We start from the raw sequence: 24,095 nt of genomic DNA on the forward strand, positions 1-24,095 counted from the left end.
AATGTTTCCTCACAGTTGTATTAATCAAATGCAATCAGACTAGGGATGCACCAGTCTGACTTTTTCAGTCAAGATACCGATAGTGATACCTGGGTTTTGGGTATCGGCTGATACCGAGGACCGATCTGATACCAGTGTTTCATTAATAAGCTGTATGCCTCACTGTGTGGAAGTAACTGGATCATTCTGTTATGTGTAAGGCAACATCAGGCCTGACTTAAACATCACTTTCCTAACTTAAACAAAATGTAGCAAATAAATACACAACATAACATACATTTTGTGAATTGTTTGTTATTATTAAAATAATAAATCATACACCAACAACTTGGCAAAAAAACTTTCAATATTAACAGGAATTATAATTAATTTCATTCAGTTAATTTCATTCAAGTCAATTCAGGTAAACCGTTTTAATGCAGCAACAAATTGGTCAAAACTTCAATAGGAATAAAAATGACAGACTATAATGTGTATAGTATACAAATATAGAATTGAATTTAATCGATGGGCCCCATTGTCACCGATACCCGTTCCAGCTATTTGAGTCAGTATCGGCCCGATATCTGATCTGGTATCAGTATCAGTGCATCCAGAAATCGGACACTCAAGTTGCTCATGAATGTAGTAGAATTGAATAGTTGAGTGAAGGAGTAATGGGATTTTAATTAACCTGTGGGAATCTGTGGCTTACTTAACCTCTATACTGTCGGTAAATGTGCTTGATAATTCAGAGGGCTTGTATTTGCACTGAAATATGTTGCAAGCACAAGCCAAGTGTGAAGAGCATACAAGTGATTGAGGTGGATTGTGATCCAGGCAGCATACCGTTCAAAGAATGTGGAATCTTTAGAATCAAATTGAACACGGCCACTTACTTTGCTGCGCCTGTCCGGCAGAAGCGTATTAAGATCAAATAAATTGTTGAAGTGGGTTCCGCGGATCTGTTGGAGGAAGGAAAATACTGCTTTCAAGACAACACTGAATATATGAAAGCACACCATGCACTCCTCTGCTGTTACAATGAATTATTACATTATCATACTGAAGTGAAGGCATGAACGCTTCAATTTTGAATATAGGCAAAAATGACTGAATTATTCATCCATGCAAGTTGTGTTAATGTTTCTTACACTGTGCAGTTGAGTTATTGACAGTCAGCGCTCCAGGGAAGGAGAGGAGAGGAGAGGAGAGGAGAGGAGAGGAGAGGAGAGGAGAGGAGAGGAGAGGAGAGGAGAGGAGAGGAGAGGAATTCCTGTGAATGAGATTCATTTATTAATTTTGGTGTCAGTGTGACTTACGGTTTGTACAGTAACAGCTCCTTCCATAACCATCTGCCCATACCCCACTGAGTCATTCATCCCCAGCCACACCCAGCTGTACAATAAATACATACATACACACACATGCGCACACACACACACACAAACACGGAGGGTTTGAGTTTGTGTGCGCTGCCAAGCCTCTTTAGTTTGGAAGGGGACCACTGCCCTCTGTTGGTGCTTCACATGACAAACACCATTCAGATAGAAGGAGCGTTGATTAAATGACTGGCTGCTGGTGTCCGTCCTGAACACAAGTTAATGTAGGAACAACGGGATGTAAAAATAGATACATGCTTCTATACTGTTATATTTGTCATTAGTGATACAAGTGAAGTGCAACTGCAAATAAACAACCTGTGTGTTGTAAGGCTGAAACAATTGGTCTATTGATCAATTCGGTAATGGACAGAAAAATAATTGGCAACCATTTAATTTTTTTTTTTAAGCAAAAATGCCAACAATCCCCTAGTTCGAGCTTCTTAATTGTGAGGATTTGCTGCATTTGTATGTGTTATTAATTAGGAAACTGAATAGTTTAAAGCTTTGACATGTTGGTGGAGAAAAACAAGCAATTTAAAGACATCTTTTAGGAATATTAGGAAACTGTGGGAGGCATTTGTACTATTGTTTGGATTTTAAAGATGATAATAACAGTAATTATAATAGTAATAATGATAATAACTGTATTTATAGCGCACTTTTCGTACAAGAGATGTAGCTCAATGTGCTTTACAAAAGAAAAGAAAAATGCAACACACTCAAACAAGATAGACGATAGAATTAGACAGTAAAAGGAAAGTAGATGCTAAAATATATATCAGTGAAATGAAAAACAGAAACCATTAAGAATAATTAAAAAGAGAGAATTAGTAAAAAATATAATAATAATAATTAGAATTACATTAATTATGAGTCAAATGAAATGAATGGGTTTTCAAGATGGAACGATGAATTGAGAAAATAATCAGCAGATTAATTGACCATAAAAATAATCGTTGCAGCCCTACTGAATTATTAATTAATACATTTAATTTATTATGAATTATTCAGGGAACACAAACAGGCTTCTAAATAATGACTGAAAAGTCTGTTTTATACAAAAAACATTGGCCAGTCCACACAAAATCGCTGACAAATGAGCTAATTGAGCACTGATAGATAATAGAACTAGTATGAGGAAGACACTGCTGACATGTCTCAAGTCTAAAACTCACTAAAACATGAAATTAGAGCGAAAGTCATTTGCTAAATACTTCAAGCATTACTGTGGAAATACACACAAAACTAAAATGATGTAGAAAAGTATTTGAAGTGCTTCTCAGGATTAAGTGCTGGGTTAATATATGCTAGTCTCTTCAGGTCCTTTAATAGTTTCAGACTAGTTATAATACATGTATATCATACATGGTGAGCAAAAGACAAGAGAAGGAGAGCAAGAGAGAGTGCATGACCTCACATAATCTACAGTTAACACACACACACACACACACACACGAGGAAGAAGCGGGGTGGCGATCTGATCTTCTCTTAGCGTTAGCGCTGCGCCGAGGGCTGGGTGGGGGTGTGAAGGTCCCCAGAGGTGAAACTCTATTAGCACGCAGCATGAAAGTCAATGAAAAGGACCCCAGTGTGCTCCAGCCCCCTGACAGTATTAATGTTTAATGATATCTAAAAAAGCTAATACTCATCCCCCCTTTCACTTTTGCTTTTATCCTCTCATTAAATATCCTCACAATATCATCACCTCCTCAGATTAGAGCACCGACCCCGTCTGCTGAAGGACTCGCCCTTCACTGATGGTGAACGCAACACATATCTCTCTCTTTCTATCTCTCTCTCTCTCTCACACACACACACACACACACACACAAGATTAGCGTAGCATTTAAGATATGTTGGGGGAGGCAGCAGAGCACCATTTATTGGAATATGTAAAATAATACCTTGTGTGCACACAGAAAATGATTTTATAGTTTATACCAAGTGTATAAAAATGCTCTGCGTCCATGCACATGTTTACTATGTCATAACTGTGTCTTATTTCAGCTGTGATTCATAAAATAATAATGGGCCGGTGGTGGGGCTCCACTCCCAGGCAGCAGTGGCAGCAATGAGTGAGGAGGTAATTGTACACCATCTTGGATCTCAATGAGGCCTGTTCAGCTGTAACTACAGGTCAGGGAACCAGACAGGCCTTTTTGCCATATGCATTAATTATAGAAACCGGAAAAAGAAGTAAAACTGGTAAAACTTAACATCACACATTCAGCAAAGACTGTCAGTGACTTTTCACAATTTGAAAATCTGTTCCAATAGTAAGGTAGTGTATTCTTTTTTAGGGATGCACCAATCTGACTTCTTCAGACCCGATATCGATAGCGATACCTGGGCTTTGGATATCGGCCGATACCGAGTACTGATCCGATACCAGTGTTTCATTAATCAGCTGTATGTCTCACTGTGTGGAAGAGACTGGGATCATTCTGTTATGTGTAAGACAACATCAGGCTGGACCTAAACATTGTTTTCCTAACTTTGTGAAACAAAACGTAACAAATAAATTCATAGATATAAATTTTGTGAATTGATATTTATTAAAATAATAAATCGTATACCAGCAACTTAATAAAAAATCTTAAAAATTATCAGGAATTACAATTCAAGTTTAAACATTTTAGTGCAGCAACAAATTGCTCAAAGCTTAAACTGGAATTATAATGTCAGTATATATTGTATATGGTATACAAACAGAATTGAATTGAATAGATCGGCCCCATTGTCACCGATACCCAATACAGCTATTTGAGTCAGTATCGGCCCAATTTCCGAACCGGTGTCGGTGCATCCCTATTAGGGTGACCAGATCCCAACAAATCAAATGTGGGACAAAGATGATGTTGTAACATCTCTATGCTTTCCCCGAATGCACCCAGAGATCAGCACATCCCTTTTTGACCCAAACGTTTCTTGTGAAACTTGTCACATGAACTGTGTCACTTCATGTCGTATTCCCCCCTGGAAAATTTCGCAAAAAAACTCTCTGAGAATCGCCTTCAATCGGCTTATAAATACTTAGAAGTTGTTTCACAGTCTTTGTTGTAGCATTTCCAGCATTTATTTTTCTTTGTGGTAGTTTCCAGCGTATTTGGCCTAAATCTGCATAGTTTGTGAGTTTGCGGCGACCCGGCATAGCGTAGCAAAGACGGTGACAGGTCAACCTGCACTTGACCCACGTGTGCTCAGTTTGACAGTAACCACAGCCCAGTGATGACAGCCTTCCCTGCTTTCTTCACAGCCAACAGGATAAATGCCAGATTTAAAAAAAGCGTCTGTCCTGCAGCTGTTTGACTTTTGAAAACTAGAGCCAAAGAAAATGTGGGACATCGTCTCAATATGTGGGACAACAACTGGGATAAAAATGCTGTGCAGTCCCTCATAAAGTGGGACACCTGGTCACCCTATCCCTATTCATTTTGTCCCATTAATATGTGTGAAGACTCACACAGACCAAGACACTAATGTGGATGAATTGTGGGATGGAAGCAGTTAAAACTTATTGGGCGTACTAAATGCCGGGTGAGCAGCTTTTTACTAGAAGGCCCCACAGCAATCCCCCGTGTATTACATCGCTTTATTTATCACCATTTGCCAGCAAGACATTCTATCAGTCAAATGGCATTTAAAATTGGGAGCCCACATTAATTTGCTTTAGTAAATCCCATCCTTCTTACTCTGTGCACTGCATGTCATGACCTCATTAGCAAGACTAAAGCCGCAGTTATACTTTCCGAGTCTGCAAGGGTCCGCTAGGGTTCACTAGTGTCCGCTGTGGTCGTGCGTTGTGATTGGCTCAAATTCGGCGAGTGCAAACCAGATTTTACCAAAGATATGACGCGTTGATGATGCGTGACCCAGCCTCCTTCAATAGGCCTTGGTTAAGTAGGAATAATATTTACCTTGACCACCATCTTAGTTTAGCATGCTAACGTTTGTTAATTAGCACAAAACATTAAGTACAGCTGAAGATGATGGGGATGTCCTACGTTTTGCAGGTATTTAGTCTTATGCCAAAGTATTGGACCAATTAAATGTTTGACCTGATGGTAGCACTACATTATGTCAGTGGATCATCAAAGTGATTACAATTTATCCTGAGGCGGGCATGAATGTCTACGGAATTGGAGGGTAATCCATACCACCCAATAGTTGTTGACTTCAGTCTGGCTCACTGTGGTGGACTGACGTTTGATGTTAAGTGCCATAATCCTTTGTAGTTATTGAGTGACTGAGGTCTCTGACCAGCAAACATGTATCTGTTCTGGTAATGCTCTGCCAGGCCTGTACTTCAGCCAGCTTTGGGTCTTAGTCTGGTCATCAGCCAGTGAAACACGTACAGTAAACACTTGGATTGAGATAATATGCGTTACATGGCAAGTGAAAACCTTCACAGATCTTGTCTGCATGTTTAGGGTCATTTTCCTGATGCATTTTACCAAGTATTTAAAGGGCTACCAGTCCTACACTGTTGATCCAATATGGATGTGAACACCCCAAAACACCCTTAAGTCAGCACTTTGATCTATGGCTGCCCCCTCCGAGTGGATTAGTCGACTAATCGGTCGTTTTGGTCTAGTCGACTAAGATTCTTTTTAGTCAAATTACTTATTTCCAAGAAACGTATGAGCACATCTCTGGTAAACACAAGATGTAAAGTAGTGCTTTGGTGTGATTCTTTGTGGAGAAATTTAGTTTTACAGATCTGTCAATTATAGAAACTAATCGATTAGTTAACAAAATCATATGAGAGTTAGTCAACTAAAAATGTCTTTAGTCGAGGACAGCCCTACTTTGACTTGATGTGTCATATATATAATGAAATGTGCTGGAGTGGAGATAAAACATTGAAAAGTAGATCAATGTCATTGTAAATATGTAATGTCGTTGGGGGCATTACCTCAAAATAAGAAAATAACACATCATACTAAGTTGACTAATATTTTGTTAGTGGACACTATTTGGGTCAGTGAATGGGTCAGTGAACCTGTGAATATTCTCGCTTCCAAAAGCTGCTTAACTACGGTCATTTTTTTACATGGGGCATTAAAATCTTGTTGGAAATGATGAAAACGCACTATACAGCTCCCAAAATGAAGCAGGGCATTTAAAAACACAGATGTAGTCTCTCACACACCTGCACACACGATGCAAAACCACCACAAATGGACCAGTGAGCATGTACACACACAGCAATACATTTCCAAGGACACACACAGTCAGTGCGAGCAGGCAAAAAGTCAGAGGAAGTGCTTATGTCTACAAACACACTCAGGAGGGGCTGCATAGCACTTAAGTGGTCACTTTCACACACAAAGGCCAATCACAGGAGCTTAGCTGGCCCCATCGAGCTTTTTAGCAAATGCTGCCGCGCTGAAATTGCTTGTTTAGTTAACCCTGTGTGCTACTGACAGAAATGTAGTTCCATCACTCAAGACTGTGTTGTGGCAAATGCTTTGCTTTGAAGTCAGTTAGAGGGGGACCATTCATTGTGTGTAAGATGACTAGCCTTGTCATTTGTGAGGAGGGATTAGTCATGCTATGTTTATAGAGTGTGCATCAGCTTTCTTGACTGCTGCGTTTTTAGGGATTTTTGCTTCCGAGGTGTTTTTGTCAGAGTTGCCGAACACTGACACTGTAAGAGAACAACGTATGAGCAAGCTCTAAAACTACACACAATAGTAAAGTTGCATTTAAGACAGTTAAAGTTTCTCGAACATTGATGTGCATTTGCTGGGTCACATCATCAAGTTTATGTAGTTCTGCACTCCCAGAAATTAGAAAGCAAAAAACACCTTCAGGATTTAGTTAGTTGTGGGCCAGGAGCACATGTTCTAACTATGATTCTTGAAGGTATGATATGCAGGAATTCCTTAAAAGATAATGTATAGAATGATACAAAAATAATCCTTCTCAATAATCACTTCTGCCCCATTAGAAGTGCTGGTGTCTGTAGCTACAGAGACCCTGCAGCCCTCTGCCAGGATTCTCTCTTTTCTACTTATTTTGCTGTGTTCAGGACCTTTCTGGGCTTCAGAAATAGTTTTATTTCTCTGATTCACTGCTTTGTTCTCACTTACGCCGCTCCCTCTCTTCATTCACTCTGTAGCTCGATCGACTATGGCTGCTCTCTCTCTCCCTCGCTCACTCATTAAGCCGTGGAGGAGGACCAACTGTTAAATGTTCTACCGTTAAGGTGATAGTTCAAGATAGTTATTGTGTAGAAAGCTGTTTTCTCTTAAAAGGCAAGTGCAGTTTTTGGTATAAAGCACATCACTTTGTTGTTGCTGAATTCAAAGACTTATTCAAATGGTGATTAAAATAATTTTGTTGCAAAAATTTAATTTTGAAAAACGTTGTTAGGTTTTGATTGCAGTGTTTTATTGATGTTGCTCTATGCAAGGCTGCATTATCACAGACTACCTCCACAATGTGGGAGTAGAGAGAATGGAACGGCCTGCCAAGAGTCCAGACCTCAACCCAATTGAACACTTGTAGGATCAGCTTGGGCGGGCTGTACGTGTTAGAGTGACCAACACAACCTCGTTGGCTGACCTGCAACCAATCCTGGTTGAGGAATGGAACGCCATCCCACAGCAACATGTGACCAGGTTGGTGACCAGCATGAGGAGGAGGTGCCAGGCTGTTGTGGCTGCGTATGGATCTTCCACCGCTACTGAGGCTCCTGATGGTGTATTAAATGAATAAAGTGTAAATTAGCCAATATGTCTTGTTTGTTCCTTGTTACTGATAGAGAGTTCAATCATCCAATCCACCAAACAACTCAAAACAAGAGTCAACACCAACAGGAGAATACACTGTTTACCATTGGCAGAGAATTTGGAACATTTTTCTTGGGCGTTACCCACATAATCAGCTCTGCTGCTCATCCCACAAATGCATGATTCTTACAAGTTGGACATCATTGTGAAGGTAAATAAACAGGCTTTCCAACCATGTAAAATACAATGCCAATTAGCATTGTAACAACTGAGAAATAATCCACCAAACACAAGTTTACGAACTTTGTTTTCCCAGTATATATTTATTTTTTTAACGTAGCATTCGAATTGTGTTTTGGAGGTTGAATACCATGGCAAGGGTTAAAGCTTGGAGGCATTCGGGTCAGCCCTAGTGCTTTAGCGACGCGTGACAACTACCGTGTTGAACTGCTGCGTGTCTCACGCGTGTGGTGTCCACACAGACAGCGTTTCCATGCTGCGCTGTTACTGCCAGCCCTTTCGTTCTACATTAAGTTTGCCTTTCATAATGGCCATGTTCATTTGATTATAAATGTCCTTTATATTTATTTTAGACACAAAAGGTTAAGAAGCATGTGCTCATTTGCAAATAGTAATAATAATCCACAATTAAAAGCCAGTACTCTATTCATTTACGGAGCCGTGCAAGTCGCTGCATTTTCCACAACACTGCAAATATTTCAGTATAAAAGCATTGTGTTAACAAATAAAGAGATTCTGTCAACAGAAAAACATTTAGTGAATTTGTATTTATTATTAAAAAAATAAATCTTACACCATCAACTTGGTAAAAAATCTTTAAAATGAACAGGAATTACAACTCAAGTGTAAACCTTTTTAATGCAGTAACAAATTGGTCAAAATATAAACAGGAATTTAAATTACAGTATATAATGTATGGGCACAAATGTATGGGCACAAAGTTATGAATGAAAAATTTTTTTTTTTTATAAATCTATTAAAAGTGATCGATCACAGAGTACCCTGGTTCTGATGTGACCACCCAGACACACTGCTAGATATGACTGCGGTGTAACACTGCATCCTGTGGTTGTAGGTTGCTGCTCCGCTGCACAAAGCATCGCTGTATGATGGATGGATGTGTTTGCATAATCCTCAATTGAACTGAGAAGTAATTTTCATTTTGTTAGATATCCCCTCTTTGACCCCCCTCATTGCGTGTGTATTATGTGTTTGTGCTGTGCATGCACGTGTGCAAGGCTATGTTTTTGTCTGTGTGTATTGCACGCCTGCATGAGTTGCAGGGAAGGGGCAAAAAGCAATCGGCGAGGCTTCAACTGGAGATGGAATTGCCAGTTGTATATCTTGACGCTGGACATATTTATGCCCAGACAGGCTCTCCTTTCTGCCTGCTCATCACAGCCGCTGTCGGGTGGTGAACTGTGTGTGTGCAGGGTCTGTTTGTGCTATGTGCGTGTGTTGATGATATGAGACTGTGTGCATGTGCATACTGTATGTAGTGTATGCCTCTTTTGATTTGCATGTTGTGTTATGTGTGTGTGTGGGCTTTTGACTAGTGTCCTTTACATGCAGTAAGAGAGAAGTCACTAAGAGAGTGTAATTGTATCATACATACAAATTCATTTCTATTTTTCTTTATTGGCATAATCCTAAATATTTCCAAAGCATGTTGTACAAGGTTTACAATCTAAATATACCGATGCAGGACGTACATAATAAATGGTTTGCACATTATGATATACACTACTAAAGAAAGAAGGGCTGTAAGAAAAAGCATCAATCCCTGGATGATCCATCCATCCTCTGAATGCTCTAGGTCTCTAGTTTGATCCATCCATCCTCTGAATGCTCTAGGTCTCTAGTTTGATCCATCCATCCTCTGAATGCTCTAGGTCTCTAGTCTGATCCATCCATCCTCTGAATGCTCTAGGTCTCTAGTTTGATCCATCCATCCTCTGAATGCTCTAGGTCTCTTGTCTGATCCAACCATCCTCTGAATGCTCTAGGTCTCTAGTTTGATCCATCCATCCTCTGAATGCTCTAGGTCTCTAGTTTGATCCATCCATCCTCTGAATGCTCTAGGTCTCTAGTTTAATCCATCCATCCTCTGAATGCTCTAGGTCTCTAGTTTGATCCATCCATCCTCTGAATGCTCTAGGTCTCTAGTCTGATCCATCCATCCTCTGAATGCTCTAGGTCTCTAGTTTGATCCATCCATCCTCTGAATGCTCTAGGTCTCTAGTTTGATCCATCCATCCTCTGAATGCTCTAGGTCTCTAGTTTAATCCATCCATCCTCTGAATGCTCTAGGTCTCTAGTTTGATCCATCCATCCTCTGAATGCTCTAGGTCTCTAGTCTGATCCATCCATCCTCTGAATGCTCTAGGTCTCTAGTTTGATCCATCCATCCTCTGAATGCTCTAGGTCTCTAGTTTGATCCATCCATCCTCTGAATGCTCTAGGTCTCTAGTTTGATCCATCCATCCTCTGAATGCTCTAGGTCTCTAGTCTGATCCATCCATCCTCTGAATGCTCTAGGTCTCTAGTTTGATCCATCCATCCTCTGAATGCTCTAGGTCTCTTGTCTGATCCAACCATCCTCTGAATGCTCTAGGTCTCTAGTTTGATCCATCCATCCTCTGAATGCTCTAGGTCTCTAGTTTGATCCATCCATCCTCTGAATGCTCTAGGTCTCTAGTTTAATCCATCCATCCTCTGAATGCTCTAGGTCTCTAGTTTGATCCATCCATCCTCTGAATGCTCTAGGTCTCTAGTCTGATCCATCCATCCTCTGAATGCTCTAGGTCTCTAGTCTGATCCATCCATCCTCTGAATGCTCTAGGTCTCTAGTTTAATCCATTCATCCTCTGAATGCTCTAGGTCTCTAGTTTGATCCATTCATCCTCTGAATGCTCTAGGTCTCTAGTTTGATCCATCCATCCTCTGAATGCTCTAGGTCTCTAGTTTGTGGCTGTAAAGTTTCATGAGGCTGTGATTATCCTAGAGGTCACCACAGGTCATTTTATACAGTGAGGTCAAGTTTCACAAAATGATTTCACTAAATATAATGAAATGTCTCCTATGGGGACTAACATCGTCACACATGAACACAGTTGGGCTCATTGGATCCACAAGAGTCTCAGCTTTACAGTGATACACAATTAATGCAATTCCAAGACTGTTTAGGGACCCCAGTATGCAGAAATATGCAAACATAATTTTTTGAATATGCAAAAATAACACATTTATACTGCATAAAAAAACCCTGCATGCCCAAAACTGCATGTGATTATCAAGTGGGCATGTCTGTAAAAGGGAGACTCGTGGAACCCATTTTCATTCACATATCTGGAGGTCAGAGGTCAAGGGACCCCTTTGAAAATGGTCATGCCAGTTTTTCCTTGCCAAAATTTAGTCTAACTTTGGAGCATTATTCAGTAAAGTCGAGGGTTATGTCAGTCCATCTCTATATACTAGTCATGTGAGTATATTTGGGGTGGCTGTGGCTCAGAGGGTAGAGCAGGTTGTCCACTAATCGGAAGGTCGGTGGTTCAATCCCCGCTGCTCCGGGTCACATGGGGGGGTTAAGTGTCCTTGAGCAAGACATTTAACCCCAAATTGCTCCTGAAGGCATAGCCATCGGTGTGTGAATGAGTATTTAGATTAGATCCTGATGGGCAAAGTTGGCACTGATAGCCTCTGCTGAATGTGTATGTGAATGGGTGAATGCTAACATGTAGTATAAAGCACTTTGAGCGGTCGGAAGACTAGAAAACCGCTATATAAATGCAAGTCCATGTAATGGTAAATGGACTCGGACTTATAAAGCGCTTTTCTAGTCTTCCGACCACTCAAAGCGCTTTACACTACATGTCAGTATTCACCCATTCATACACTGATGGCAGAGGCTACTAAGGTGCCAACTTTGCCCATCAGGATTTAATCTAAATACTCATTCACACACCGATGGCTATGCCTCCGGGAGCAATTTGGGGTTAAGTGTCTTGCTCAAGGACACATCGACATGTGACCCGGAGCAGCCGGGGATCGAACCACCGACCTTCCGATTGGTGGACAACCTGCTCTACCCTCTGAGCCACAGCCACCCCAATGTACCATTGTTTATGAACTTGAAATCATATATATTAATGTAACTATTCTAAAATAATCTGGCTCCTTTCTGTGCAGCTGTTTGTTTGTGTGTGTTTGAGAGTCAGAGAAAGAGGGAAAGAAACTGAGCGGAGCAACCGGCTGTCTTCACGAGAGAAAATCCACTTGAGAAAGAATAAAGCTTTAGAGTTAGTTCAACATCATTAAATCTGTAAGTCGCCACCTTGGGGAGCAATCAAGCTCCATTTGCAGTATGTCTTGATAAAAAGGAGAAAATCAGGTAATGCGCCCTGTCAGAAAAAAAAATTGACTGGTCAACAGTTTGCAACTGGTAATTTATCAGATTTATTAAAGCTGGCACTTTTTATCTGCAGAAAAAAATTGTACTAGTAAGGGGAAAAAACAGCTGTACAATTTCCATGCACATAAGGGGGTTATGTCTCATGATGCATGAAACTCATTTGGCTGACTGTGAATATAGAATTGGGATATCTTAGACAAGGCACATAGCATTCTACTTCTCTTTCATCAAAAATATATGTATCTGGATATGAATACTTGTGCTGGACATTATAGAGCGATGAACGATTTGCAGCTTTCCTTCTGGAGACGTATGCAGGATTAATAAGGCTCATATCCTCGATTGCAGACATCACATTAATGTTACTCATCTGGCAATGAGCAATAAGCTTAACTATAATTATAGTGATATAATAAGGAAAACACAGATAATGTTTTTTTAAAGATTTACATTAATTTGTGCCTTAGTCTTCATTGAAGACAAGAAAAACTCTCTAACATCTTTTATATATTCAGATTAATCTGTTGGAAGAGCTACATCAATTGTATCAGAATTTAGAAACAGATGGTAGGTGATGAATAAACACCACACATGATAGAAACAGAACAAATAAAAGAACTATTTTCAATCTGTTCACAAACAGAGCATCGTGCTTGCAGGATATATGTCATACCCGTTAGAAAGAGACTTGTTGTGACTGTAAATCTGAGGAATGCTCATAAAATAGATTTAGCAGTCCGTGATTGACTGCCAATCTTGGAATAAATTGGTGGTGGAATCGTATTTATTGAACAAGTTGCTTGTCACAGCTGATAAAACAAAATGCCTCTGTGCAGCCTGCAAACAACAATAAGCTGTGGGTGACCCCCAACTTTTGGCAGGGGATACAGCACTCACTTTGTTAAAAAAGGATTTAGCAGAGATGGGAAATGTTAAATATTAGGCAGAATGTTTTTGGCATCATTGGGCAAAAAATTCCATAATAACCTTTCAGCATATTGTAGTTCAAGTGTTCTGAGAGAAAACTAGACTTCTGCTCCTCCTCATGGCTCTGTTTTCAGGCTTTAAAACATCTAGCCTTTGACGGAAGACTTTGGCCAATCACAGGACATTTCAGAGAGAGAACGTTCCTATTGGCTGTTCATTCAACGGAGGCAGCTGCAAATCACTCGCAAACTCTGATCAAATGGTCAAACTAGGCAGCGCTGATCACATATGAATTAATATTCTGTTACTGTAATGTCTATTTCTCTCCTCAAATGTGTTCAGAATCATCTTGTAGTGTACTGTTCAGCTGTAAAATGAGAAAGTTTGCTCCGGCTGGTGGGCGGTGCTTGGTATTTCCTTAACTGATCTCAACATGGCTGCCGGGTCAATAATAATATTTTTCCCATTCAAAATTCACCAAAATTATGCAAAAGCATATTTTTCCAAACTAAGTGTTGTAACTATGAGGAGACCATTGATGTGTAAATTAATTTTGGTGGAACTACAATGAGTGAAGTTATGGAATATTTTTGAATATTGATTTTTTGATCTCTTTTCGACGTTGCACTTTGTAGACGGTCCGTGACCACTCGTCCTACAGCCGGCTGCACATAGAGACCAATATAATGTGTCCATCTCAGAGGACGGCTTGTTGTGATTTAAATGATGTTGTAGCTCGTTGTCTACCTCACTACGGTTAGAAGAGCCGTCGTTTGTCTTTTCACAACGTTTCTGTTATGAGTTATTAATCCAGGAAGTTTGAATCTGTCAATATCTTTCCAACTTTAACAAAGTACATCATCTAGGGGGGCTCCGTACATCAGCAATGCGTGGACTGTCAGGAATGATTGGAGGAAGTGCTCTGTGAAGTAACTTGTTCTTTTCTGAAGTTAGTAACTCGTTCAACGAGTTACTAACTGGAGGGAACGAGTAACTAACTGGAGGGAACGAGTTACTAACTGGAGGAAACGAGCTACTAACTGGAGGTAGCGAGTTACTAAATGGAGGGAACGAGTTACTAACTGGAGGGAAGGGGTTACTAACTGGAGGGAACGAGTTACTAATGGAGGGAACGAGTTACTAACTGGAGGGAACGAGTTACTAACTGGAGGGAACGAGTTACTAACTGGAGGAAACGAGCTACTAACTGGAGGAAACAAGCTACTAACTGGAGGTAGCGAGTTACTAAATGGAGGGAACGAGTTACTAACTGGAGGGAAGGGGTTACTAACTGGAGGGAACGAGTTACTAACTGGAGGGAAGGGGTTACTAACTTGAGGGAACGAGTTACTAACTGGAGGGAACAAGCTACTAACTGGAGGGAACGAGTTACTAACTGGAGGGAACGAGTTACTAACTGGAGGGAAGGGGTTACTAACTTGAGGGAACGAGTTACTAACTGGAGGGAACAAGCTACTAACTGGAGGGAACGAGTTACTAACTGGAGGGAACGAGTAACTAACTGGAGGGAACGAGTTACTAACTGGAGGAAACAAGCTACTAACTGGAGGGAACGAGTTACTAACTGGAGGGAAGGGGTTACTAACTGGAGGGAACGAGTTACTAACTGGAGGGAACGAGTTACTAACTGGAGGGAACGAGCTACTAACTGGAGGGAACGAGTTACTAACTGGAGGGAAGGGGTTACTAACTGGAGGGAACGAGTTACTAACTGGAGGGAACGAGCTACTAACTGGAGGGAACGAGTTACTAACTGGAGGGAACGAGTTACTAACTGGAGGGAAGGGGTTACTAACTGGAGGGAACGAGCTACTAACTGGAGGGAACGAGTTACTAACTGGAGGGAAGGGGTTACTAACTGGAGGGAACGAGTTACTAACTGGAGGGAACGAGCTACTAACTGGAGGGAACGAGTTACTAACTGGAGGGAAGGGGTTACTAACTGGAGGGAACGAGTTACTAACTGGAGGGAACGAGCTACTAACTGGAGGGAAGGGGTTACTAACTGGAGGGAACGAGTTACTAACTGGAGGGAAAGGGTTACTAACTGGAGGGAACGAGCTACTAACTGGAGGGAACGAGCTACTAACTGGAGGGAACGAGCTACTAACTGGAGGGAACGAGTTACTAACTGGAGGGAACGAGCTACTAACTGGAGGGAACGAGCTACTAACTGGAGGGAACGAGTTACTAACTGGAGGGAAGGGGTTACTAACTGGAGGGAACGAGTTACTAACTGGAGGGAACGAGCTACTAACTGGAGGGAACGAGTTACTAACTGGAGGGAACGAGTTACTAACTGGAGGGAAGGGGTTACTAACTGGAGGGAACAAGCTACTAACTGGAGGGAACGAGTTACTAACTGGAGGGAAGGGGTTACTAACTGGAGGGAACGAGTTACTAACTGGAGGGAACGAGCTACTAACTGGAGGGAACGAGTTACTAACTGGAGGGAAGGGGTTACTAACTGGAGGGAACGAGTTACTAACTGGAGGGAACGAGCTACTAACTGGAGGGAAGGGGTTACTAACTGGAGGGAACGAGTTACTAACTGGAGGGAAAGGGTTACTAACTGGAGGGAACGAGCTACTAACTGGAGGGAACGAGCTACTAACTGGAGGGAACGAGCTACTAACTGGAGGGAACGAGTTACTAACTGGAGGGAACGAGCTACTAACTGGAGGGAACGAGCTACTAACTGGAGGGAACGGGTTACTAACTGGAGGGAAGGGGTTACTAACTGGAGGGAACGAGTTACTAACTGGAGGGAACGAGCTACTAACTGGAGGGAACGAGTTACTAACTGGAGGGAACGAGTTACTAACTGGAGGGAAGGGGTTACTAACTGGAGGGAACAAGCTACTAACTGGAGGGAACGAGTTACTAACTGGAGGGAACGAGTTACTAACTGGAGGGAAGGGGTTACTAACTGGAGGGAACGAGTTACTAACTGGAGGGAACGAGCTACTAACTGGAGGGAACGAGTTACTAACTGGAGGGAAGGGGTTACTAACTGGAGGGAACGAGTTACTAACTGGAGGGAATGAGCTACTAACTGGAGGGAAGGGGTTACTAACTGGAGGGAACGAGTTACTAACTGGAGGGAAAGGGTTACTAACTGGAGGGAACGAGCTACTAACTGGAGGGAACGAGCTACTAACTGGAGGGAACGAGCTACTCTCCTATGGGTCTAGGGGTGCTCCGTAGATTTGTGTCAAACTCTTGCCGTACAAGTGTCATTTTGGTAGAACTTGGTCTTTCAGTCTTTCTTCAGACTGAATACAGAAGTATTGCTCTGGATCAAACTCTGCTTTTTAGCAGAACTGACACTGTCTGCACTGTCGTGGTTGCCAGATTTTTCTGCGTCCACCAGTCTAAATGACCAGGTTGTGCTATACATAGTTAAAGTCTTTCTCAGTTTCTGGTTTCTCACAGTGATAATCTGCTAATTGTTATTTTCTGTTCGGTGCCAAATGGCATTGACATTTACTTTGTTGATGACCCAGAGCATTCAGAGGATGGATGGATCAGACAAGAGACCTAGAGCATTTATAGGATGGATGGATCAGACTAGAGACCTAGAGCATTCAGAGGATGGATGGATCAAACTAGAGACCTAGAGCATTCAGAGGATGGATGGATTAAACTAGAGACCTAGAGCATTCAGAGGATGGATGGATTAAACTAGAGACCTAGAGCATTCAGAGGATGGATGGATCAGACTAGAGACCTAGAGCATTCAGAGGATGGATGGATCAGACTAGAGACCTAGAGCATTCAGAGGATGGATGGATCAAACTAGAGACCTAGAGCATTCAGAGGATGGATGGATCAAACTAGAGACCTAGAGCATTCAGAGGATGGATGGATCAAACTAGAGACCTAGAGCATTCAGAGGATGGATGGATCAGACAAGAGACCTAGAGCATTTATAGGATGGATGGATCAGACTAGAGACCTAGAGCATTCAGAGGATGGATGGATCAAACTAGAGACCTAGAGCATTCAGAGGATGGATGGATTAAACTAGAGACCTAGAGCATTCAGAGGATGGATGGATTAAACTAGAGACCTAGAGCATTCAGAGGATGGATGGATCAGACTAGAGACCTAGAGCATTCAGAGGATGGATGGATTAAACTAGAGACCTAGAGCATTCAGAGGATGGATGGATCAGACTAGAGACCTAGAGCATTCAGAGGATGGATGGATCAGACTAGAGACCTAGAGCATTCAGAGGATGGATGGATCAAACAAGAGACCTAGAGCATTCAGAGGATGGATGGCTTTCCTAGCTACTATTAGACAATAAGGGGGTTTCTGAGCAGTTTACACAACAGAAGTGCTCGCCATCTAATCGCCAAAAAATGCAATTCTTGCAGCAATCTCAAAACGTCAAAAGTTTTTGAAACCAAATCACAGCATGTCTTTTTCTATGGTCTTCCTCAAGGTCTTGGTGTCTTAATGTGGTATTTTGGAGGGATTATTGATCATTTTTATCAATTCTTGTGTGGTAAAAAAATCTGTGGAAAAAAATGGTATCAACCCAAAATTGCTGCAACAACTTTTGAGACACAAGTGAGCATGGGGATGACCATCATATACTTCTATCATAATGTTCTAAACCCTGATACACAGTTACAATTAATTAATTAATTAATTAATGAATTCATGTTTATTTCTGATTTATAACTACAAGAACTTTACACACAGTGTTGAGCTGCATCTCAGTTAATCTCCAGGTTCCCAGCTTTCAGATGATGTACACCACTTCTTTGTGACATCTACTGTTGACCTGCTATCTCCCCCTAAATACCCCCTCCCCTAAACAAATGACAGGTCTATTGTGGGTCTCAGAGGGTTTAATACACTCAACAGTAAGTTGTTCACCTCTATGGCTTGTGATCCCTTAAATCAAATCAATGTCTTCTTGTGTTCTGTTTTCATAAGATGCATACAGTATCATCACATCCTTGTGTCTCAAAATGTCAACTTATATAGAAATATGAAAAATAGCCTTGCTGAAGGATTGTCATATATTTTGATCCTTTAAAAATATGGATGGATTGGCCCGGATCCAAATGCACAAGGATAGTATAGTGGAAGTAGAGTGGCATTTTAAGGGCCAATACAGGTATTGGAAAGTTTAAAAGATGTGACAACAATATCAGACACATTTTTACATAAGCACATAACATTAACACAATTTTTGCTATAGGAGCCCTTAAATAAGATTTTTAAAGAATTTTGACCGAGGCATGTTGTGAACACAGGTTGTCACGGCTCTCTGGTGGACAAACTATTCATTTCTAAACTATCTCAAAAAATGTGGCTCGTATGTGTTGCTTTCCTTGTTACTTAGTCTGACTCACCAGATGTAGAAGTCTGCCATTGGCTGGATATTACACGCAGCATTCTCCTCCCCTTTATGCTATCTGCACAGTGTTTCCCACACATAGACTTTACTTGGGCGGGCCGCCCAGGTATATTTACAGACGCCCGTGTGTTACCGGCACCAACGGTAGAATAGCGTAAAACCATCAACTGGAAGGTAATTGTGTCACCTCATGCTCGTGTGCATGCATTTGCATTATCATGCAGAATATAAACAAAACAGAGACCCACTAGTGAAAACATTGCCCAATAGCGCTACTAGTAGTCAAAAAGTACACAGGATACCTTTAATGCACAGACCTCAGTTATCTGCGATGAGCTAATAGTAGTGATATTCAGGCTGTCAATCAATTAAAATATTGAATCGCTATTAATCACATGATTGTCCATAGTTAATTGTGATTCATCGCATATTAATTGCGCGTTTTTAATCTATTCAAAATGTACCTTAAAAGGGAGATTTGTTCATCATGGGAGTGGACAAATATGCTGCTTTATGCAAATGTATATATTTATTATTGGAAATCAATGACAAATCTTGTCCAGAAACCCTCACAGGGTTTTTATGCATTTAGCATAAAAAATATGCTCAAATCATAACATGGCAAACTGCAGCCCAACAGGTTTTCTAGTTTCATGTGATGCCAGTATCTTCATTCCAGCTTTAAAGCTACAACCTCCGAAAGATCGAATAGCAGCCGGATTTTTAAGAAGTTAATTAAAAATCTAAAGTTGCGTTAATGTGTTAAAGAATTAGTGGCCTTAAAAATTGTGTTAATGAATTATCACGTTAACTTCGGCGATATATCCAGTCAAAGAACGATTTTCCCCTTTCCGGTTGTTTTATGTTCATATTTCACCCAAAAAATGCAAAGCACTCTTGGTAACCCATAAATGAAGGTATGACCCCCCAAATTGTCTTGCAGCCTCCTGTGGCGTTCTGACCCTGCAGTTGAAAACCTCATTGCTAAACGGTAGATAAAAGATAATAAAAGACTGTTTGATCTAACCACATTAATGAGGTCAGCGGCTAAGAAGACCTTTTAACAGCACTGGCGCTCTGATATACATGCAAATGAATGGAGCTACACATCAAAGGTAAAATTGTCCAAATCCCCAAAACCTTCATGCTGTTCGTTGAACCAATGAACCGATGTTAAAGCGTTAATGTGCAGATTTACAAATACTGTAGATATGTTGGCTGGTGGAGACTTCAGTGTGTGGATGTCCATGTGCTTACATGCATGTGAATGTCTTAACAACTCAGCGTGAAGCAATTATATACCACTTAAATGAGAGCCAATCATATGTGATACATAGGCTCAGTGTGTGTGTGTGTGTGTGTGTGTGTGTGTGTGTGTGTGTGTGTGTGTGTGTGTGTGTGTGTGTGTGCATGCGTGTGTGCGTGCGTGTCAGGGGAAACCTAATATCCTGCATCGTTAAGCAGCATTTGACATCTTCACACCTTCATCATAGAGCTTTTCTTAACATGGAGACGACACTGAAACTCTTTGATGTTTCAGAGTCTTTAACCATTAATCCCAAAGGGGGCGGGGGGGAATTAAGATCCTCCTACATTTGAATGTCATATTTGTAGTTTTCCAATCTCTGCACATACACACACAAACATATATTTTTGACATGTATAGCTGTCAATCAATTAAAATATTGAATCGCGATTAATTGCAAATAAATCACAAATTTTGTATCTGTTTATGTAAACGTATCTTAAAGGGAGATCTGTCAAGTATTTAATACTCTTATTAACATGGGAGTGGGAAAATATGCTGCTTTATGCAAATGTATGTATAAATTTATTATTGGAAATCAATTAACAACACAAAATAATGACAGCAACAACAGCTGTCAGTGTGTCAGTGTGCTGACTTGACTATGACTTGCCCCAAACTGCATGTGATTATCATAAAGTGGGCATGTCTGTAAAGAGGAGACTCGTGGGTACCCATAGAGGTCAGAGGTCAAGGGACCCCTTTGAAAATGGGCATGACAGTTTTTCCTCGCCAGAATTTTGTGTAGGATTGGAGCGTGAATTAGCCTCCTTCCCGACAAGCTAGTGTGACACGGTTGGTACCGATGGATTCCTCAGGTTTTCATTTGATGTCTTGACTCTAGCTTTAAAACTGAGCCGCTACGACCTAAAAATCACAAGTTGCATGCGTTAATGTGTTAAAGAAATGAGTGGCATTAAAGCAAATTTGCATTAACGCGTTATTATTGCATTAACTTTGACAGTCCTAATAGAGACATGTATACAGTATATATTGCTTTTGGAGCTTGATATCCATGCATCTGTGATTTATCTCGTGGATATGTTAAAGGGTTCCCTACGAATATACTCAACCAACAGAGAGCAATTTACCCCTTCAAGTAAATACAGCGAAATTCCCCCAACAATTGGAGTTACGAGGTTTGCACATGACAACAACAACATGCTTGTGCATGGCAAAATGATTGCGGGAGGTAATCATGATGTCATACGGCTCTTCCTCTTGCGGAACGACAAAAGCGAGTTAGCCGACGGATCAAGTTCCATCAAATCCGGGTGCGTGGAGATCACACCATGCTGGTTAAATAATCTGCCTCCACTTTGGAATCGCCTGCAGGGAAACAGATTGCGGCTCAGCTCACGACGAGCTCTGCAAAACGTCAAAAAAATCAAGAGGATGTTCTTACAGTTAATGTGCTTCCACTTGGTGTCACAGTGTCGACACACAAGGGATGCATGTAGCATCATGTACGTTATTATGAAAGTTTTGTGTCTAAGCATTGTGTCTTCCTGTTTCAACAAGAGGACGATGCTCGGTTTCAGCCGTCTGAACTATTGTTGCCATTGTTTAGTGCTCATCTGAAACAGATGGTGTCTCAAACAGGCCTGCAAAATGTCATGTCTCTAATGTCATCAGGTGATAATACACAACAGAGAGGAGATAAGAGGATAAGGTAATGTCATGCAAACTAGAGAGCAAAGACTACAAGGCAGGAGAGAGGGAGAGCCACTATTGCACACCAGGTCTGGTACAATATCTGAGCAGTTGCACTGACACAGTTTCAGTATTCCATTAAATGAATAATAGAGGAAGAAGGGAGGGTTAAGAGCATTTCCTCTTTCCTAATATGGAAAGAAAAGAAAGACGGGGAGAACGGAGCACACAACAAGACACAGCTGTAAGGTGATGTCCTCCACAGTTAGTTTAATAGAAGTCAATGCACATTTTCAGCATTATTTTGGTGCATCCAGTCATCCAAATGTTCCCCGTAATAGTACATGATGGAATTCTTAAATGTGTCCCCCAGAGGAGGTCTCTGAAATTTTTAGTGCTTAATGAATTAGGTTGTACATATTGGGAGGTGGAAAAGCACAGCGCGGGCTAATGGGATTTTAAGCTCTCCTTTTTCAGACCTGCCCCCATTTCATTACGGCTGCCCCCCCCCCCCCCCCCCCCCCCCCCCCCCCATCAAACCCACTACCTAAGACGCTGAGCACACGCCAGGGGCAGCAACCCGGGGAAGTGTTTTCTCAAGCTCCTGAAGCGTTCGCCTCCTTTTCTACATCTGCTTAAGCACACTCGGCTGAGTTCTCGCTGACTTAGCAGCCTCTTCTGCGGATGCTTCGGGAGCGGCACGAAAAAGTATAAAAATAAAAAAAGTAAAGACGGCGTTCAGGAAAAGTGTGTCAGGGAAACTGAGAGCACAGCTATACCATTGTTTCTCCTCTGAGGTAGGAGGATGAAATTTGAAACAAGAGACAGATGAGAGAGATTGAACATGGACAAATATAAAAAGACATGCTTTGGAGTTCACAGCAGGGTTAATGGACTTGTTGCCAAGTCTTGTTCCTCAGCCTAAAAACTAAGACAATGTAGCTTTTGACTGTAATACACCCCTGAAATGTGATTGCACAGATGTTGATTTCCTCATATCTTATCTTATTGACACTTTAATATGGTTTTATTGCCAGTAAGGCACTTTGTAACAGTGTGTTGGAGTGCTTTGCAATTTGATAAGTTTCCAAATCTTTAAGGACTCAAACATAAAATAAAATAAAATCACAACAATTGGCACTTTTAAAATATATTTGCAGAGTACAAGCAGGACAAGTCTGGCAATATTCTGTGTTTTTTCTTCTTTCTACAAATCCTATGAAAAGCCCGAAAAAACACTGAATCGATCAACATGTTCATCCAAAAACTATTAAAACACATCAGTGTGCCACATCATTGCATCGGGTCACATATATCTTAAATGCGAACATGAACCTGGGCGCTGTGGTTTATTTTGTCAGTCCCACATTCACCTGCTGCCTTAAATACTTGATACTAGCGAACCAAATCCATGGCTGCAAATAGTTCCCCACAGAAACACTGTTTATTCCTGTTTGAATTATGTTTGCTGGAAACCACAGAGCCCTGTTTAAGGATGGATATATATATATATATATATATATATATATATATATATATATATAAATGCGGCCCTATAAGCAACAAACTGCTCCTCACTGTGTGTTCTGACACCTTTCTATCAGAACCAGCATTAACTTCTCCAGCAGTTTTAGCTCCAGTAGCTCTTCTATTGGATGGCAACATCCCGCAAGAGCTGCAGTTCTGGAGATGCTCTGACCCGGTCGCCTAGCCAGCACTATCTGGCCTTTGTCAAAGTCACTCACATCCTTACGCTGGCCCATTTGTTCTGCTTCCAACACAAAGTTCAAAGTTCAAAATGTTCACTTGCTGTCTAATATATCTCCCTAACTTACAGGTGCCATTGTAACGAGATAATCAATGTTATTCACCTCACCTGTCAGTGGTCTGAATGTTATGGATGATCGGTGAATATTAGGACTTTCAATCGATTAAAATACTTAATCACATTGAATCGCATGATTGTCCATGATAAATAGTGGGCTGCAGTTTGCCATGTTATGATTGGAGCATATTGTTTTATGCTAAATGCAGTACCTGTGAGGGTTTCTGAACAATATTTGTCATTGTTTTGTGTTGTTAATTGATTTCCAATAATAAATATATACATACATTTGCATAAAGCAAGCAGATTTGAGAGAGAGGGAGAGAGGGAGAGAGAGAGTAACCACATTGTTAGTTTTGGTCTTTGGGATTTGTTGACAATAAGTATGTGTGGAATATAACATGCCTGGCCTGTTTAGTTAAAGGGGACAGCAAATGTAATATGAAAAACAGC

The 24,095-nt window shown here is 41.0% G+C and overlaps 1 protein-coding gene across 10 annotated transcripts in view; it reads right to left on the bottom strand.

Moving 5' to 3' along the window:
• The window catches only part of pcbp3 (poly(rC) binding protein 3), a 139,168-nt gene that overhangs the window by 98,425 nt on the left and 16,648 nt on the right, over positions 1-24,095 (bottom strand). For 9 of the 10 annotated variants that reach the window (XR_012597023.1, XR_012597022.1, XR_012597019.1 and 6 more), the window contains exons 2-3: positions 1,134-1,255; positions 879-944 (exon numbers count right to left, since the gene is read on the bottom strand). The gene's annotated coding sequence lies outside the window, so the exon portion shown is untranslated. The remainder of the gene's footprint in view (positions 1-878; positions 945-1,133; positions 1,256-24,095) is intronic. The other variant, XR_012597020.1, reaches the window with a different exon arrangement.

This window comes from Sebastes fasciatus, chromosome 14, assembly GCF_043250625.1.
Source record: "Sebastes fasciatus isolate fSebFas1 chromosome 14, fSebFas1.pri, whole genome shotgun sequence".
Classification (NCBI taxonomy): domain Eukaryota; kingdom Metazoa; phylum Chordata; class Actinopteri; order Perciformes; family Sebastidae; genus Sebastes; species Sebastes fasciatus.